Source organism: Gopherus evgoodei, chromosome 6 (genome assembly GCF_007399415.2).
Source record: "Gopherus evgoodei ecotype Sinaloan lineage chromosome 6, rGopEvg1_v1.p, whole genome shotgun sequence".
In the NCBI taxonomy this organism is placed as follows: Eukaryota; Metazoa; Chordata; order Testudines; family Testudinidae; genus Gopherus; species Gopherus evgoodei.
Genome location: NC_044327.1, coordinates 25,314,604 through 25,333,093, shown reverse-complemented (window position 1 = coordinate 25,333,093; position 18,490 = coordinate 25,314,604). Strand labels below are relative to the sequence as shown.

General features: G+C 42.4%; 1 protein-coding gene across 42 annotated transcripts in view; it reads left to right on the top strand.

Moving 5' to 3' along the window:
• The window catches only part of PTPRD (protein tyrosine phosphatase receptor type D), a 1,707,428-nt gene that overhangs the window by 1,608,806 nt on the left and 80,132 nt on the right, over positions 1-18,490 (top strand). The window lies entirely within an intron of this gene.

The window sequence follows — 18,490 nt, the reverse complement described above, 5'->3', positions numbered from 1 at the left end:
TGCAGACGCTCCTCAGCAAAGGAGCTATAGAGGCGGTTCCGGAAAATGAGAAAGGCAAGGGGTTTTATTCCCGCTACTTTCTGATCCCCAAGGCCAAGGGGGGCCTCAGGCCTATCCTCGACCTGCGAGAACTCAACAAATACCTCGTGAAGTTGAAGTTCCGCATGGTATCCCTGGGGACCATTATTCCATCCCTGGATCCGGGAGACTGGTACGCCGCCCTCGACATGCAGGACGCGTATTTCCACATTGCCATTTGGCCACGCCACAGACGCTTTCTCCGCTTCGTTGTGGGGGCTCTTCATTATCAGTTTGCAGTCCTCCCATTCGGCCTGTCCACGGCCCCGAGGGTGTTTACAAAATGCATGGCAGTTGTCGTGGCGCATCTTCGGCGCAACCGTGTCCATGTGTTCCCTTATCTGGACGACTGGTTGATTCGGGGCACGTCGGAACAGCAAGTCAACAGCCATGTCCGCGTGATCACCGGCATGTTTGCAAGTCTGGGCCTCTTGATAAACACAGACAAGTCCACCCTGAAGCCCACGCAGAAGGTGGAATTTATCGGGGCCGTCCTGGACGCCACTGTGGGCAGGGCCTCCCTGCCTCTGCAACGGTTTCAGACCATGGCGGCGATCGTTCAACGTTTGCGGTCAGCCCCATTGACGTCAGTGAGGACATGTCTAACCCTGTTAGGCCACATGGCGGCGTGCACCTTTGTGACCGACTACGCTCGGCTCCACATGAGGCCTCTCCAGCTGTGGCTTATCAGTCATTACAGGCCGGCAAGGCAACCGTTAGACATGTTAGTCACAATCCCCCAGAAGGTCTTAGATTCTCTCGGCTGGTGGTTAGACCAGTCCGTATTATGTGCGGGTCTTCCCTTCCACCCCTCTCAGCCCTCGGTATCCCTGACAACGGATGCCTCAGACCTAGGCTGGGGGGCCCACCTAGGGGCCCTGCGGACACAGGGCCTGTGGTCCCAGGAGGAGGTGGGGCTACACATCAACATGCGGGAGTTGAGAGCGGTCCGCCTTGCTTGTCAAGCGTTCTGTCATCAGCTTCCGGGTCGTTGTGTCGCTGTGTTCACGGACAACACGACGACCATGTACTATATCAACAAGCAGGGCGGCACCAGGTCCTCCTCCCTGTGCCACGAGGCGATACGACTCTGGGACTTTTGCGTAGCCCACTCCATTCACCTCAGGGCTTCCTTCCTCCCTGGAGTACGGAACACGCTGGCGGATCGATTGAGCAGATCCTTCCTGTCACACGAGTGGTCCCTTCGCCTGGACGTCGCTCTCTCCATTTTCCGGAGGTGGGGTTATCCCCGGGTGGACCTCTTCGCGTCCAAGGGGAACAGGAAGTGCCAAGCGTTCTGCTCCTTTCAGGGCAGGGAGCCGGGGTCGATAGCGGATGCCTTCCTCATCCAGTGGTTGACCCACCTGTACTATGCGTTTCCCCCGTTCCCTCTGGTCCACAAGGTCCTCCTGAAGGTGCGCAGAGACAGGGCTCTCGTGATCATGGTGGCCCCGGCATGGCCCAGGCAGCACTGGTACACCATGCTGCTGGACTTGGCCATAGCCGACCCAGTTCCCCTGCCCCTTCATCCGGACCTGATTACCCAGGACCACGGGACCCTCTGTCACCCAGACCTGCAGTCGCTGCACCTAGCGGCGTGGCTCCTGCGTGGCTGACTGGTTCCGAGCTGCGCTGCTCCACGCCTATGAGAGAGGTGCTCTTGAGCAGCAGGAAACCATCCACAAGAGCCACATATTCGGCGAAATGGAAGCGCTTCTCCTGTTGGTGCGTAGAGAGAAATCTCCGCCCTATGGAAGTTTCGATAACCGAACTCTTAGACTACGTTTGGTCCCTCAAAGGGCAAGGTCTGGCCTTATCGTCGTTGCGAGTCCACCTAGCAGCTATCTCCACCTTTCACCCGGGTGCGGACGGTCGCTCCATTTTTTCTCACCCGACGGTGTCGAGATTCCTGAAAGGGCTGGAACGTTTATTCCCTAACGTCCGTCCCCCTGCTCCAACCTGGGATCTTAACCTGGTGTTGTCCCGGCTCATGGGGCCCCCCTTTGAGCCGTTAGCTACTTGCTCCCTGCTCTACCTCTCTTGGAAAACTGCCTTTCTAGTGGCTATCACCTCAGCTAGACGGGTGTCGGAGCTCCGAGCTCTTGTGGTAGACCCCCCATATACGGTCTTCCACAAGGACAAGGTGCAGTTGAGACCACACCCTGCTTTTCTGCCCAAGGTGGTCTCAGCCTTCCACGTCAACCAAGAGATTTTCCTTCCGGTTTTTTTCCCAAAACCTCACTCCTCAAGCAGGGAGCAGCAGCTCCACTCGCTGGATGTCCGTAGGGCTCTCGCGTTCTACATAGAGAGGACTAAGCCCTTCCGAAAATCCCCCCAGCTTTTCGTGGCGGTAGCAGATCGTATGAAAGGGCTTCCTATCTCCTCCCAGAGGGTATCCTCTTGGGTTACGTCCTGTATCAGGACCTGTTATGACTTGGCCCATGTCCCTACGGGCCGTGTGACTGCGCATTCTACCAGGGCGCAGGCGTCGTCGCTGGCTTTCCTCGCCCGCGTGCCCATCCAGGAAATCTGTCGGGCAGCGACCTGGTCATCGGTCCACACCTTTGCTTCCCACTACGCCCTGGTCCAGCAGTCGAGGGAGGATGCGGCCTTCGGAACTGCAGTGCTCCGTGCTGCGACTTCTCACTCCGACCCCACCGCCTAGGTATGGCTTGGGAGTCACCTAACTGGAATGGATGTGAGCAATCACTCGAAGAAGAAAAGACGGTTACTCACCTTTGTAACTGTTGTTCTTCGAGATGTGTTGCTCACATCCATTCCACACCCGCCCTCCTTCCCCACTGTCGGAGTAGCCGGCAAGAAGGAACTGAGGAGCGGGCGGGCCGGCAGGGATATATATTGGGCGCCATGGCGGCGCCACTCCAGGGGGCGACCTGCCGGCCCACTGGAGTTGCTAGGGTAAAAAGTTTCCGACGAACGTGCACGCGCGGCGCGCACACCTAACTGGAATGGATGTGAGCAACACATCTCGAAGAACAACAGTTACAAAGGTGAGTAACCGTCTTTTAAGCTGACTGGCCTGTAATTCTGCAGGTTGTCCTTATTTCCATTTTTATAGATGGACACTATATTTGCCCTTTCTCCCATCTTCCATGACTTTTCAAAGATAATTGTTAATGGATCAGATATCTTCTCAGTCAGCTCTTTGAGTATTCTAAGATGCATTTAATCAGGCCCTGGTGACTTGGGCAGCATACTTCCCAGTTTGCCATGTCAGGGTGACAAATGGGTGCCTCCATCTCCCTTAGAAGAGATTCACCAACCACCACTACCCTACCTTTCCCCCTGGGAGTGGTTGTTACAATCCTCCCAGCCTTGGGGCTGATTTCTCATTGCTTGTTGCCAGGGCAGCATATCGGTTTTCCATCACCATGGTGGGTGGGTTGGGAGTAGGGGTGGAGCACTGCCTGCAGTCAGAATTAACAAGCAGCCAGTGTCGTCCTTGTGACAGAGCCATATCTCCTCCCCCAGTGGTGTGACAGCAGTCATCTGTAACTGGGTAGTTTCCTCAGCCTTGGATGTCTCCATATGAATACTTTTGAGGAATTCCTTGTGGGCACAGATGTTCCTCATCCTAGCCACCTCCTCCTGTAACTCTTCTACCTATTTGCTGAGAGACTCCACCAGCAGGCACCTTTCACACTGGCTGGTCCCCCCAATCTGACTTTCTCTGAGTCGGAAATGCAGGCCACAGTCTTTGCAAAGCCACACCAGGATCTGGGTAGAGGCATCCATGGTTAAGTTGTCTTTCTGGATACAGGCACAGGAGACAGGAAGAGCATTGGCATTGGTAATGCAGCCCTTCCTAACCACTGCAATATTACGTCTTCTTCCCACCAACTCCCTCTCAAACTCTCCTGTTTGTGGGCCCCTGTTCGCTAGCTCCCCTCAATCGCTTAGTCTCTGGCTTTTAAGGCCTTCTCCCCTAGGTTAGCCCTACTCCCTCATTCATCACATGGGGGAGGGTGATCAGCTGATAGAGGCTGATCAAAGATGATAAAGGATGATCCAGGGAACAAAGGCTCAAACAGTCCCCAGACACACAATCCCAACTGACCCAGTAACTGAAATAACCTGATAAAGAAAGAAACACAAACAGCCAAGCAAACTCGCTCACCCCAAGGTTAGTACTCGCACTTTGTTCGTTCAGCAGGGGGGTCTCCTTTTCCCTGTCTCAAACTCTGCAGTTTGTGGTCCCCTGTTTGATTTTATATTGGTGTTTAACTACAAATAATAACACTACTACTGGGTGAGTATGTTGGGTAGGGAGAAGGTGAGAAATAGCTCATTTCTTCTTACAGCAAGAAAAGTAATTCACAGAGGGACTGTGCCATCAACTGTAGATAAATCTGAGGATTTAGTAAAAAATATTTAAAGATTTACTTGTAGTGTTAGAGAATCTACTGAGAAAATCAGAGGTGACTCTGGAAAGGTTATAAAATGTATACTTTAGTATATATTTTGGTTCAGTTATGGATATTTTATTCTTATTCAGATGAAACTTTATTTTGTAATTCATAGTGTATCAGGAAAGACTTCATTAATCATTAGTCCTTGTTTGTTTTTTAAAAAGCAGAATTTGCAAATTCTTAAAAGATACAGTGAAATTTTAAAGAGGAGCTAGTGTCTCGTGAATTGAAAAATCTTCAGTTTAGGAATAACTATGCTTATACCATATACTGTATAACATAGATCATCAATATGTTTTTTTCTTTATCACTAAAAATATTTGCATGAAACTAGGATGTTTGTTCCTCAAGCGTTCATCTGTTCCTACTATTTATTTTCTACCTGAAGTGATACATAATCCTCTGTTTTCAGCATATAATAATTTCCCCAGCAATCAATTATGATATCAGGAACAGAGGATTATAATTTTATATGAGGAATAAACATGAACTCATAAGGCTGAGATAAGAGAAATACAGAAAAATATAAGTGAAAACAGTAGGCCTGTTTTTAAAATCAATATTTTTCTATGAGGCATAAGCTTCCCTTTAAAGACTGATACAGTTTCAGATATTTTATGGATCAGGAGACTGTCCTAATTTTTTTTCTCCTGTTTTATACTCTTGTGCTATATTTGGTGTGTACCAGTGGTTTTCAACCTTTCCAGAATACTATACCTCTTTCAAGAGTCTCATTTGTCTTGCATACCCCAAGTTTCACCTCACTTAAAAATTACTTGCTTACAAAATCAGACATAAAAATGCAAGTGTCACATTTATTACTGAAAAATTGCTCATTTTCTCATGTTTACCATATTTATGAAATAAATTGATTGAAATATAAATATTGTACTTACAGTTCAGTGTATGGTATAGAGCAGTACAAAACAAGTAATTGTCTGTGAGAAATTTTAGTTTGTACTGACTTTGCCAGTGCTTTTTATATAGCCTGATGTAAAACTACATAAATATCTAGATGAGTTGATGTACCCCTTGGAAGATCTCAGCGTACCCACAGTGGTACTTATATACCTGTTTGAGAAACACTGATGTATACCTCATTTTTAGGCTCCACACTGATTAGTTTTTTCTGGTTGAACACAAGTGTTACATTGGCACAGCTACATTGATGCAGCTGCATGTCTTCGGTGAAGACACTCAGTGCCAAGTGGAGAGAGCTCAACCGCAGGCTCTGGGGCTGGTGTTAACTTGAGCTGTTATTCTGAGTTAAAAGTTGAGTTGTTATATCTTCACTGATATACTAACTCAGATTAACTAACCCAGGTTAAGAACACATCGTTTTTTTGGCCATGTAGACAAGTGGATGGGGAGGAGCAGTGAATTGGCAAAGCTTTGCTTCAGGACTGTGTCGAGCTGCAGCTTGATTCTCTGACTTTATTGCTATTGAAACAGCCATCATCTATTTATTTTTTCTTGATAATGTATTGCTAAGAGATTTGGTGTAATGCTTGAAGACATTCATTAGGAATTCATCAACGTGACTGTTCAGTGTCCAGCTGTGCATTTTGGGCCCAGCCCTGCATTCCTTGTATAACCCAAATTTGCATTGTGTGTGCAAGAGAATGGGGGTGTGAGGCTCCAACTCTCTCAATAATAGCAGCCTTTACTGTTTAATGTGCAAGCCCCAATGTGTTAGGAAAATCTAATTCCATTGGCAAGTTGCCATGATAAGGTATTGTTTGTGCATTTAGCATTCATGTTTTGCTAATGCAGTATGTAAATCTCATTCTATTAGCAAGTTTCATGCATAATATATTAGCATCTTATTATAGATTCATCAGATATTATATGAATTTCTCATTTCAATCACTGACATTGGTGAAAGAGGTCAAATTGTTCATTTTTATGGGCAGTTGACTACTTTGTCTAATTTTGCATAGTCTATTTGTTTTGACGTGTATTGAAACTTCTGTTTTTCACCATTCTTTCCATATTTTGTTCTTTAATCATTAGTTTCTCTCCAACCCTTTGTGCTTTTGATGATTTAATGTCATTCCAGTATACAGCACCCAAGCTGCCCCCAACCCCGTAGGCTCGGAAGAGTCACAGACTCCCCAGTCTTGCCCCTCTCCTAATTTGGTGGCATAGAGAGCACAGCTCCATGGCACCTGGACATGTGTGAACTTCCTCCAGGAAGTCTGGCATCCTATCACTGTTCACCCACTCAGTAGAACTGCATCACAGTGTGTTGTAAGGAGAGCACTCACTGGTGGAGGGCAGGATTTGCCGCCTTATAAGTAGCTTACTTCCCAAACAGCACAATAAGCAGGTTCTGTTTTCCCAGTTTAAAATGATTCCAACAGCCGCTTTCCATTATTCCAGCTTCCAGTGGCAAACTTGTTTAGTGGATGGTGCATCACTGTAAACACCGCCCAAGTCTTTTCACAATAACAGAGCAGACCGATTTCCAGCAGACAACCATTTATAACACAATAGCTAAAAGATTAGTGAAAGCATGGGATGGTAATAACAGTATTACAGATTTCGTTATTTCATGTGTACAAAGCCTCAGTACTACACAGCTATGCTGTGAAGATACGCAGTTCTTTGTTAATGACAGCTTTATTGAAGACAAGCTTTCCAAATGAATCTACTAGAAATCCTATTAAAGTGCCATCCATTAAACCATTAGAGCACTCATTAAAACTGTTAGTGCCGACTTGTTATTCATGAGTTATTGGTCTTTCACACTTCTGAGATGTCTGCCAATACCATTCTACCCTTTGTTCCTGCATGGCTGTTCAGTCCCAAGAACTGTAGATTAGCTTTCTCTCGACAAAACAATTCTTTTTGGGGGTGAGTGGGGCAACTGAGGGGCAGGGAATGGGAAGGGAAAAGTAAATTACAGTTAAGGTCTATTTACCTGGATTTGACAGAAATTGTGTTAACTATATCAATATGTGAGCTAAATATTAATCAGTGGATTAAGCCATCTGGCCCTTCATCATAAAGAAGTGCACAGGGAGTATAATATGCTGCAATGATGAACACATCCTGCTATGCAACTAGTGAATGGCCGACAAAGACATCTGTTGTTTGATTTTTTTTCATATTGTGAAGCAGCTTTAGATCACTTAAGCATTGGGGAGTGATGCGGGGAGAGGGGAGGAAGGAATTGAACAGTTGAAGATAAGCTTTATACATTAAGTGTTGTTTAATAGTTTATAAATTCCCATTATCAAATAGGTATAATAAAATGCTGAACTCCTTTTTTACAATGAACAAGTAAAGAATCCACGCACGTTCATATCAATGTTCTCCAAATGCAATCAAGTGTCCAAAAATGTGTCTCAAACTTGTTACGTGTTAACATTTTTAAAAGAGTTGCCATTTAGAATAAGAGAGAGAAAAAACCTTCTGGGGGAGGGGAGGAAAGCAGGGTGGGGGAGGAATCCTATAATTTAGTCTCAAAGCTAGTAATGTTTGTCAGTTTACTCTGCTGGTTTCTAGTTTACTTGTCAAGTATGAAAAGAAAAATATAAGTGACATCTTAAAGTAATTTCCAGTGTGCTTTTGCACCATAGTTACAGCCAAAAAAAATCAGACTGTGTATCTCCTGCAATTAGATGAGTAGAGCCAATACAATACAACATTCTTTCATTCTGAACCCGTGAAGTGCTGAATAGAAAGCTTCTATTTGCATGTGAGCTACGCAAAAGACTAAATACATCGAGCTACTAAATCTGACTGGCCAATCACAAATAAAGTGGGCACGCCCAACTCCACATTTGATCGATTAATTAAATGTAGTTATTTACTTAAAGTTCAGAACCCACATCCTGAGACATATTTGTAAACTATTTCTTTTTATCTTGAACTGACAATGATTATCTTGATATTAGAAGTATGAACTGAAAATCATTTAGTCGAGTTTTATGTTTATATTAGTATTTTTTGCCATCTAATAGGATAAGAAATTTTATTATTTTTTTAAATGTGGAAAACCAGGAGGTGTAAGGTACAAACAGGTTCATCAAGTTCCTTCATTTCTTCAAAAACAGACGGACAAAAATTGTCTCTCTGAGAACAGTGATGGTGCAAATTGATAGCCCTTTTCTAAGTCAAAATGTGTTGATGAATTCCTAATCAGACGATATGGGGAAACACGTACTGCAAAAATATAATTTTATCTGGCAAAAAACAAACACAAAAAGCACAGCTGTCCATCTTCCCCATCTTCATTTTTGATCAATTAAATAGCAGCAGAGGTAAAGAATCAGAACCAACCGAACCAAAATTTCATTGCCCATCTTCTCTCAGGGGATGAAATATGCTGTTGTGGGGTAGCTGAGATAGTACTAAACCAGGATCTATAAAAGCAGATTGTGACTTGAGTTACTGAGACACAGAAGAATTTCTTTCTGCAGCTGGTGACATGTGGAAGACCAAGCCATGACAATGGAATGCTTTATTAATCACTGGGGAATGTGGAGCCCCTAAAAATAAACAAAACTAGTGCTGTGTCAGCCTATAGGTTGCAGATCATAAATAAACTAGGGAGTTAATAAAATACATGCTAGAAAATAAAGCTTTTTATGCTCTGGGGTAAAGTAAAACCTTGTGCATTTTTTCCTCACAAGTCACAAAATTTTAAAAGACGCGAAGAGGGGCATGATTTTTTCCTCTTGCACTTCTCACTCCTCACTAAAACTTTCATTTGTTAAGGTCCTCTTCATAATTAATTCACACAAAAGTGGCTCAGTAGGAGAGACAGATCACTGTATTGGTCAATTCAAAACAGAAAAAAAATAGCTCACAATTATTCTACATTGCTATCTGAAATCAACGGGTTGAAAGACACTCAGCTAATAAATCCCATGTGTTCTCTTGGGTTTTGTCATGGAAGTCCCAGAAAAGTCCTGGATCATTTTATGCTGAGGAATATATTACACTTTCTCCACCCACTGACTAATGTATCTTTTTACTCGGAGGTAAAAACACAGATGCTTTACCCATCTACCTAACATCCTCTCCAAGTGACAGAAAGTAATCCTGTAATATTCTCGAAGAATATGCCTTAGAGACTTACTGACATTCAGTTGGATGCTGTGTTGTCATTCATCTATCTATCGGTCAGTTGATCTGTCTGTCTAAAGTTATTGTGCATTCAAGCTTAGCTCTACATTTGGACTTGCCAGAATCTATCATGAGCTCTGTTTTTAGCCTCTTAAAACTTTGGGGATGAAAATATTTTTGGCTTGACAATTGCAGGATTTACTTTGAAGTCAAAGAAGATTCCATCCGCAACATTAGAAGAAAATAGGTCAAATTTTAGTTACAAGTCATTCAAAAAAAACTCACCTTCCACTTGAAACTGTAACTGCTAATATTGAGATATGATAAGTTGCTGGTTTAAGGTTCCTACATGAAGGTTCTGAGCTATTCTGCCAACTCTCCCTTGTAGCCAAACAAAGTAGATCATAGTAGAACTGACTCAGGAAGAGAAAAGAATGAGTCAGTCTCTGAAGTTAATCCCTAAATCATGAAAAGAACCCTGTTCAGGAAAGCACTTAAGCACATGCTTAGCTGTCAGCATGAGCAATGAGATTCAAGTATTCCTTTAAATTTGGCAGGTCCTTTTGCGCTATCCTAAATTGGGGCTTGAGAAAGCAAGAGGGAAGGAGAAGCCCTGGAACTAAACTAGTCTGAGGAGAAGTTTGGATGAACTTTGTGTGTTGTGGTCCTGCCTCATGTCTTTGTTACTTACCTGACATTCCTAGAGCTGCAGAACACAGCCAAAGCTGCAGGAGGGGGTGAATTTTAAATAAGAACCTGCTGAGTCTGTGTTCTGTGAGGACCTCATCCACTGACACTGAGCGTGTGAGCTCTTCATGGCAGGAACTGCATCCTTTTATTTGTTTCTACAGTAACTGGCACTGTGGAGTTCCCATCCTGATTAGGATCTTTAGGTGCTACTGAAATACAGATATTAAAGAATAAGAACAAGTATCAATTTAGAGAGACTCTAAGGCTTGTCAGACAACTTCTTCTACAGGCAGCCTGCAAAGAGGATCTCTTCTCCACTCCCTTGTATGCTAGTAGTATAATAATGTTACAGGCAAATTGATAGTGGCCAGTGGAAATGAGTGAGAAGACTGACCTCCATTCCTAGCTCACCACACCTTGTATATGATTTAGTACAAAAGGTACAGTCTTGGAATATTAATATGCTATGTGAGCTGCAGGAAGGGAGTGTTGGTGTTTTACAGAAACTTATTAATATTCATAGAATTCACTCTACAGGATAGAAAATCTCTTGTGGGACAGATGTACTGTTAAGACCCCAGGGACTGATTATCCTTTGCCCTGCACCTTGTGTAGTCATCCAGACCACTGCAAAGAGACAGGAAAATGCTGCAAAATCAGAATAGAAGAGTATTACTCTCACTTTGCATTGGTGTAATTCACTACACTAGGTATAGAGAAAGGGAGAATCAGGTCCCAGACTGACTGTTATGTCCAATGTGTTAAGATTCCTTGTGTCAACTAAGAAAAGTATTGTGACTCCAAACATCCTTCCTTTTGTCAGGACAATGCTATACAGTAATTGTATGTTTTTAAAGATTGTTTCTATTTAGTGCTTCAGCTACATCTTCCATTTGATTACTAAACGTGAAATTCAGGCATTCTTTAGACTCACCAAACTGGGAGGGATTGCAACTGCGTAGGAGGATAGGGTCATAATTCAAAATGATCTGGACAAATTGGAGAAATGGTCTGAGGTAAACAGGATGAAGTTTAACAAAGACAAATGCAAAGTGCTCCACTTAGGAAGGAACAATCAGTTTCACACATACAGAATAGGAAGAGACTATCTAGGAAGGAGTACGGCAGAAAGAGATTTAGGGGTTATAGCAGACCACAAGTCAACAGTGTGATGCTGTTGCAAAATAAACAAACGTGATTCTGGAATGCATTAACAGGTGTGTTGTAAGCAAGACACGAGAAGTCATTCTTCTGCTCTACCCTGCGCTGGTTAGACTCAACCGGAGTACTGTGTCCAGTTCTGGGCACCGCATTTCAAGAAAGATGTGGAGAAATTGGAGAGGGTCCAGAGAAGAGCAACAAGAATGATTAAAGGTCTAGAGTACATGACCTATGAAGGGAGGCTGAAAGAATTGGGTTTGTTTAATTTGGAAAAGAGAAGACAGAGAGGACATGATAGCAGTTTTCAGGTATCTAAAAGGGTGTTGTAAGGAGGAAGGAGAAAACTTGTTCATCTTAGCCTCTAAGGATGGAACAAGAAGCAATGGGCTTAAACTGCAGCAAGGGCGGTATAGGCTGGACATTAAGAAAAAGTTCCTAACTGTCAGGGTAGTTAAACACTGGAATAAATTGCCTAGGGAAGTTGTGGAATCTCCATCTCTGGAGATATTTAAGAGTAGGTTAGATAAATGTCTATCAGGGATGGTCTACTAACAACTAACAAAATCATCCAAAGCCCAAGATTTGGTGGTGATGGGGGACTTCAACTACCCAGATATATGTTGGGAAAATAACACCGCGGGGCACAGACTATCCAATAAGTTCCTGGACTGCATTGCAGACAACTTTTTATTTCAGAAAGTTGAAAAAGCTACTAGGGGGGAAGCTGTTCTAGACTTGATTTTAACCAATAGGGAGGAACTTGTTGAGAATTTAAAAGTAGAAGGAAGGTTGGGTGAAAGTGATCATGAAATCATAGAATTTGCAATTCTAAGGAAAGGTAGAAGGGAGTACAGCAGAATAGAGACAATGGATTTCAGGAAGGTGGATTTTGGTAAGCTCAGAGAGCTGATAGGCAAGGTCCCATGGGAATTAAGACTGGGGAAAAACAACTGAGGAAAGTTGGCAGTTTTTCAAAGGGACGCTATTAAGGGCCCAAAAGCAAGTTATTCAAATGGTTAGGAAAGATAGAAAATGTGGCAAAAGACCACCTTGGCTTACCCTTGAGATCTTGCGTGACCTACAAAATAAAAAGGCGTCATATAAAAAATGGAAACTAGGTCAGATCACAAAGGATGAATATAGGCAAATAACACAGGAATGCAGAGGCAAGATTAGAAAAGCAAAGGCACAAAATGAACTCAAACTAGCTATGGGAATAAAGGGAAACAAGAAGACTTTTTATCAATACATTAGAAGCAAGAGGAAGACTAAGGACAGGGTAGGCCCACTGCTCAATGAGGAGGGGGTAACAGTAACGGGAGACTTGGAAATGGCAGAGATGCTTAATGACTTCTTTGTTTCGGTCTTCACTGAGAAGTCTGAAGGAATGTCTAATATAGTGAATGCTTATGGGAAGAGGGTAGGTTTAGAAGAGAAAATAAGGAAAGAGCAAGTAAAAAATCACTTAGAAAAGTTAGATGCCTGCAAGTCACCAGGGCCTGATGGAATGCATCCTAGAATACTCAAGGAGTTAATGGAAGAGGTATCTGAGCCTCTAGCTATTATCTTTGGGAAATCATGGGAGACGGGGGAGATTCCAGAAGACTGGAAGGGGGCAAATATAGTTCCCATCTATAAAAAGGGAAATAAAAACAACCCAGGAAACTACAGACCAGTTAGTTTAACTTCTGTGCCAGGGAAGATAATGGAGCAGGTAATCAAAGAAATCATCTGCAAACACTTGGAAGGTGGTAAAGTGATAGGGAATAGCCAGCATGGATTTGTAAAGAACAAATCGTGTCAAACTAATCTGATAACGTTCTTCGATAGGATAACGAGCCTTGTGGATAAGGGAGAAGCGGTGGATGTGATAAACCTAGACTTTAGTAAGGCATTTGATACAGTTTCGCATGATATTCTTATAGATAAGCTAGGAAAGTACAATTTAGATGGGGCTACTATAAGGTGGGTGCATAACTGGCTGGATAACCGTACTCAGAGAGTAGTTGTTAATGGCTCCCAATCCTGCTGGAAAGATATAACAAGTGGGGTTCCGCAGGGGTCTGTTTTGGGACCGGTTCTGTTCAATATCTTCATCAACGATTTAGATGTTGGCATAGAAAGTACGCTTATTAAGTTTGCGGACGATACCAAACTGGGAGGGATTGCAACTGCTCTGGAGGACAGGGTCAAAATTCAAAACGATCTGGACAAATTGGAGAAATGGTCTGAGGTAAACAGGATGAAGTTCAATAAAGATAAATGCAAAGTGCTCCACTTAGGAAGGAACAATCAGTTTCACACATACAGAATGGGAAGAGACTGTCTAGGAAGGAGTATGGCAGAAAGAGATCTAGGGGTCATAGTGGACCACAAGCTTAATATGAGTGAACAGTGTGATACTGTCGCAAAAAAAGCAAACGTGATTCTGGGATGCATTAACAGGTGTGTTGTAAACAAGACACAAGAAGTCATTCTTCCACTTTACTCTGCGCTGGTTAGGCCTCAACTGGAGTATTGTGTTCAGTTCTGGGCACCGCATTTCAAGAAAGATGTGGAGAAATTGGAGAGGGTCCAGAGAAGAGCAATAAAAATGATTAAAGGTCTTGAGAACATGACCTATGAAGGAAGGCTGAAGGAATTGGGCTTGTGTAGTTTGGAAAAGAGAAGACTGAGAGGGGACATGATAGCAGTTTTCAGGTATCTAAAAGGGTGTCATCAGGAGGAGGGAGAAAACTTGTTCACCTTAGCCTCCAATGACAGAACAAGAAGCAATGGGCTTAAACTGCAGCAAGGGAGATTTAGGTTGGACATTAGGAAAAAGTTCCTAACTGTCAGGGTAGTTAAACACTGGAATAGATTGCCTAGGGAAGTTGTGGAATCTCCATCGCTGGAGATATTTAAGAGTAGGTTAGATAAATGTCTATCAGGGATGGTCTAGACAGTATTTGGTCCTGCCATGAGGGCAGGGGACTGGACTCGATGACCTCTCGAGGTCCCTTCCAGTCCTAGAGTCTATGAGTCTATGAGTCTAGACAGTATTTGGTCCTGCCATGAGGGCAGGGGACTGGACTTGATGACCTCTCGAGGTCCCTTCCAGTCCTTGCATCTATGAAAAGAATAATCCAAGGAATAAGCCCAGACAGAGCAGGTTGATTTATTTAAAAGTATCCCTTATATAAAAATATTTTCTGTGTAAAAAAAAAAAACCAAAAACTTGGGACCAGATTCTCCATTGGCAGTGACCAGTTTGCATTGCATTGCCAGCATAAACTAGGCCTAAGGTGGTTGTAACCAGCACAGGAAGCTCATCCTTAGTACAAAGGTGATTCTCTGGTGTTGTAGAGTTGGTATGGGGCTTCTAATCTCATTCCACATCCCTGCTGCCAGCATAACGAGAAAAACTGTCCAGAAGAAGGGAAGTGTAGCTGAGACACTCTACTCTGGTCAAATCTCCTACTTCAGTTTCAACTTCATGTGGTCATTTGCACAACTAAGAGTACTTTGCCAACCATGCACAGAGTTAGCATCAGGATCCAGTCAAAAGAGAGGGAAACTTTAAATCGTCTTTGAACACACACCCTGACATGAGTTCTGTCCAGTTCATCCGGACATTGGGATCTTAACTTACAACATCGCTTGGCAGGATTTTTAAGAGGCAAATCATAGACCAGTGAGTGTGGCCACCTAGGTGAGAAAGGGAGAGTAAGACAACCCAACCCAACACTGCTGCATATCCTTACAGGATCCGGGTCCAGTCAGATAAGGATAAGCAGGTTCAGTACACCCACTAGGTACCTCTCTCCCATTCAGATGGGCATGGAATCTAGATTCTGTCTCCCAGTGCACCAGCCAGTACAGCTGAGCAGGTGGTGGGAGGTGGGTAGTAAGCTACTGCTAGTATTGTATAACTTCTGCCATGAAATATGTTGGAAGCATGGATGGAATCATGGTTCCTAGCTGTGTGCCACCCCTTACACAGGGCAGGCTATAAAACTACAATCTAGCCATTATTTATATTTGCCCATTTGTTTATCATCAAATGTAAAATATACATCTAAACTAAGGAAATTCATTGTGTCTTGTCATTATCTCTGTGTGATCTGCAGAGCCTCTCAAGCAAAGCTGATGGCATTGATGGCTCTCCAACCTAATTGAAAGCATTTTAAAAACAGGAAAACATTTGTACGTATTCAGAATTTAGTTAGTTAGTATACCACTGGGTTCTGTGAAAACATATGTGGTTAGTAGGCTACTTTAAAAGAAGTGTGCTGGTAAAATATGTTCTTTTTAAATCTCTTTCCATTGCCACTGTTCTCTGGACAAAATAACCAAAAACTTGTAGTTTCTGAAATTGAACTTTGTATCAGCCTATTTCCTGTCTTACTAAACCTGCCTTCAAAATATAAGCGGTTGTATTTCTCATAGCAGGTGTGCTCCAGTAGAGCAAAATCAAACTCTGTCCCCTGCCAGACCCATGTGATGAGTAATTTCAGCAGTCTCATGGCCATTAATGATGGAGAGCTAGTCACCTCTAGGTTGATCTTGAGGTCGAAAAAGCCTCCACTGGATGGAGTGCATCTACAGTAACTTAAAGCAAAGCCATAGAGATGTGCTGACCTTAAGCTTCAAGACAAATGGCAAAGCAATAAGCCTAGTACACAACCCACATTATTTTCATGCCATCAAGTTACAGCTCCAACAAGCAGTTTGAAAGTTCCTAAAACAGACCTTTCTTCTTCTGATGTAGGTCACTAAATGTTTTTGCCCTTTTCATTCAGTAGTCAGAAAACTATAGATATTCCCCTTTATGATCATGGTTGGGGAATATATTTGAAGGGCCCAGTTTATTTGTTTGGTTTGTAATTCCCTGGCTATCATGCCAACATGGTTGATGGAATGAAGAGAGTTCCCTGTTTGTTTGGAATACTTCATATCATTCATGGGTGGACTACCTTCTTTGTACTGCCAGTAGCTGCCCTTTTAAAGCTATTCCCTGTAGAGAATGGAGTTAGTTCATGAATCAGTCAGAGGAGAGTTGTCCGCAAAACATAAGAACATAGTAGTGCCGAGAAACCTCTGTAAATATTAACCATATCAATTGCCCTATACCATATAACAACTGCACTGGGTAGTATCACAGAGGGAACATGGAATGCTTTTCATAGCATCTGTTTCATAGCCTCCAGAAAGAGAGGGGGGTGTTGATAGTTGAAAAGGCTGAATTTCCCTTGAAGAATTGGAATTCCAGGGAACAAGGGTTTCCTTTAGACCAGTTCGTTTTTCTGTGCCAAGTCCATTCAGGTAAGCAGTAATAAGTAATCTATTATTTGCTAGTCAATGACACTGGGATTTCCTGACCTTTTATTTATCGAGATTGGAGATGTAATAAATTATACAGGTTTGGATTAAGACTGACATTTTGAAAATTATACTGTTGTTGTTTCATTTTACTCTACTCTCCCCAGTCAAGTTTATTTCCTAAAATTTCTGTTTTCACTCTGATAAGCTTGTTTATGCTAGATACACTTCTTGGAGCCAAGAATTTAATCTAACTGAATTATAGATACTTATGAGAAAGTACAAAGTCAAAGGCAGTTCAGATAGGACAAGGCACTGCTTCTCTTCAATTGATACTTGATCTATAAGAAACTGGTGTAAGTTTGGGATATATCAAGCATGGAGTCAGCCTCATCTCTTAATCTCAGTTTTCATTATGTTGCATTGTAACCTAACATGACAGGAGGCAGTGTGATGCAACAGGCTACAATTTGTGAAGAGGAAACAAGAGAATTCTTTTCTTTTTTTCCCCCAATGGCACTGTAGAAGGTGTCATATTATAAATAAAGTATCCAGATGAAGAAAAAAAAAACGTTAGTTGAGAAAGGATTTAACAGTATCCTTGAACTGGTAGATTCAGTCTAATTACTCTAATTTAATTTGAGCAGTTTGACACGTCTCTATTTGAACCACAGCCTAAGGGAAACAATTAAATAAGGGTTAGAGAGGAGTAATAATTTCTGAAGAAGGTGCTGAATGTCTGTAGGATATTGAATGTCTGTCTCCTTAGAATATCTTACACCATAAAAAGTTAAACTTGTGTAACTAGAAATCTTCATGAGTTTGGCCCCTTCTCAATGACGTCTGTAATTTCTGGATCATCATAATTACTTAGCTCATAGTTAATTGGTTTTAAGTCTTAAATCCTAATGCAGTGTTAAGTCTTCACATGCAGCGATTGTAGTTTAACCCCTATATTTCTTTTGCATATTACAGTATTTCTTGGCTCTTTTGTTGTAACTAGATCAAATTTTCTTTCTTTGTATCATCCAGGAGAATAAATGATAGTGGCCTTAATTGTTTCATTGATCTCTAGATTCTTATTCAACTCTAATTCCAGCATTATTCATCTCAAAACTGTAGAAGGGCCAGATTTTTAATGATATTTAGGTGCCTAAAGATGCAGATAGTTTCTAGTGGGATTTTCAGAAGCACCAAGGCATTTAACTCCCAATTCCCAGTAGTCATCTATCTTTTGATGTTTATATACCTTTAAAATCCTTGCTCTTAATTACTAGTGTAGAAGTTAGTGTCAGTAAACAGGCTGGGTTTTACAACAAAGTGAATTCAAGGAATTGCCCTAGACTGACCACAATTGTAATGTCTTCAGAAGCTCTTCAGGATAGCTAAGAAACTTTTACAACAGTTTCCATGCAGCTTTGTGTTTTACTGTCTAGCTGAACTTCACCTTTTTGACAATAAAATATATAGAGGGAATCAATATTTCTCTCATTAACTACAGTGAGAGATGCCAAATATCTTGAATATAGATATATGAATGATACCTATATAAGCAAGGGAGATTACAGTACTCTTAATATTATTGACTTACTCCAGTGTTCCTGACTTATTTTTCCACAGTTGTTCTAGTTAAAATAGTCTGACAGTGAGAATCAGTTTGACATTTTTCTTATCTTCAGGCAGGCTGTATAACTATCTATAAGCTTATAAGAAATGTTGAGAGTTAAGAATCTGTTTCTACCACCATATTCCCC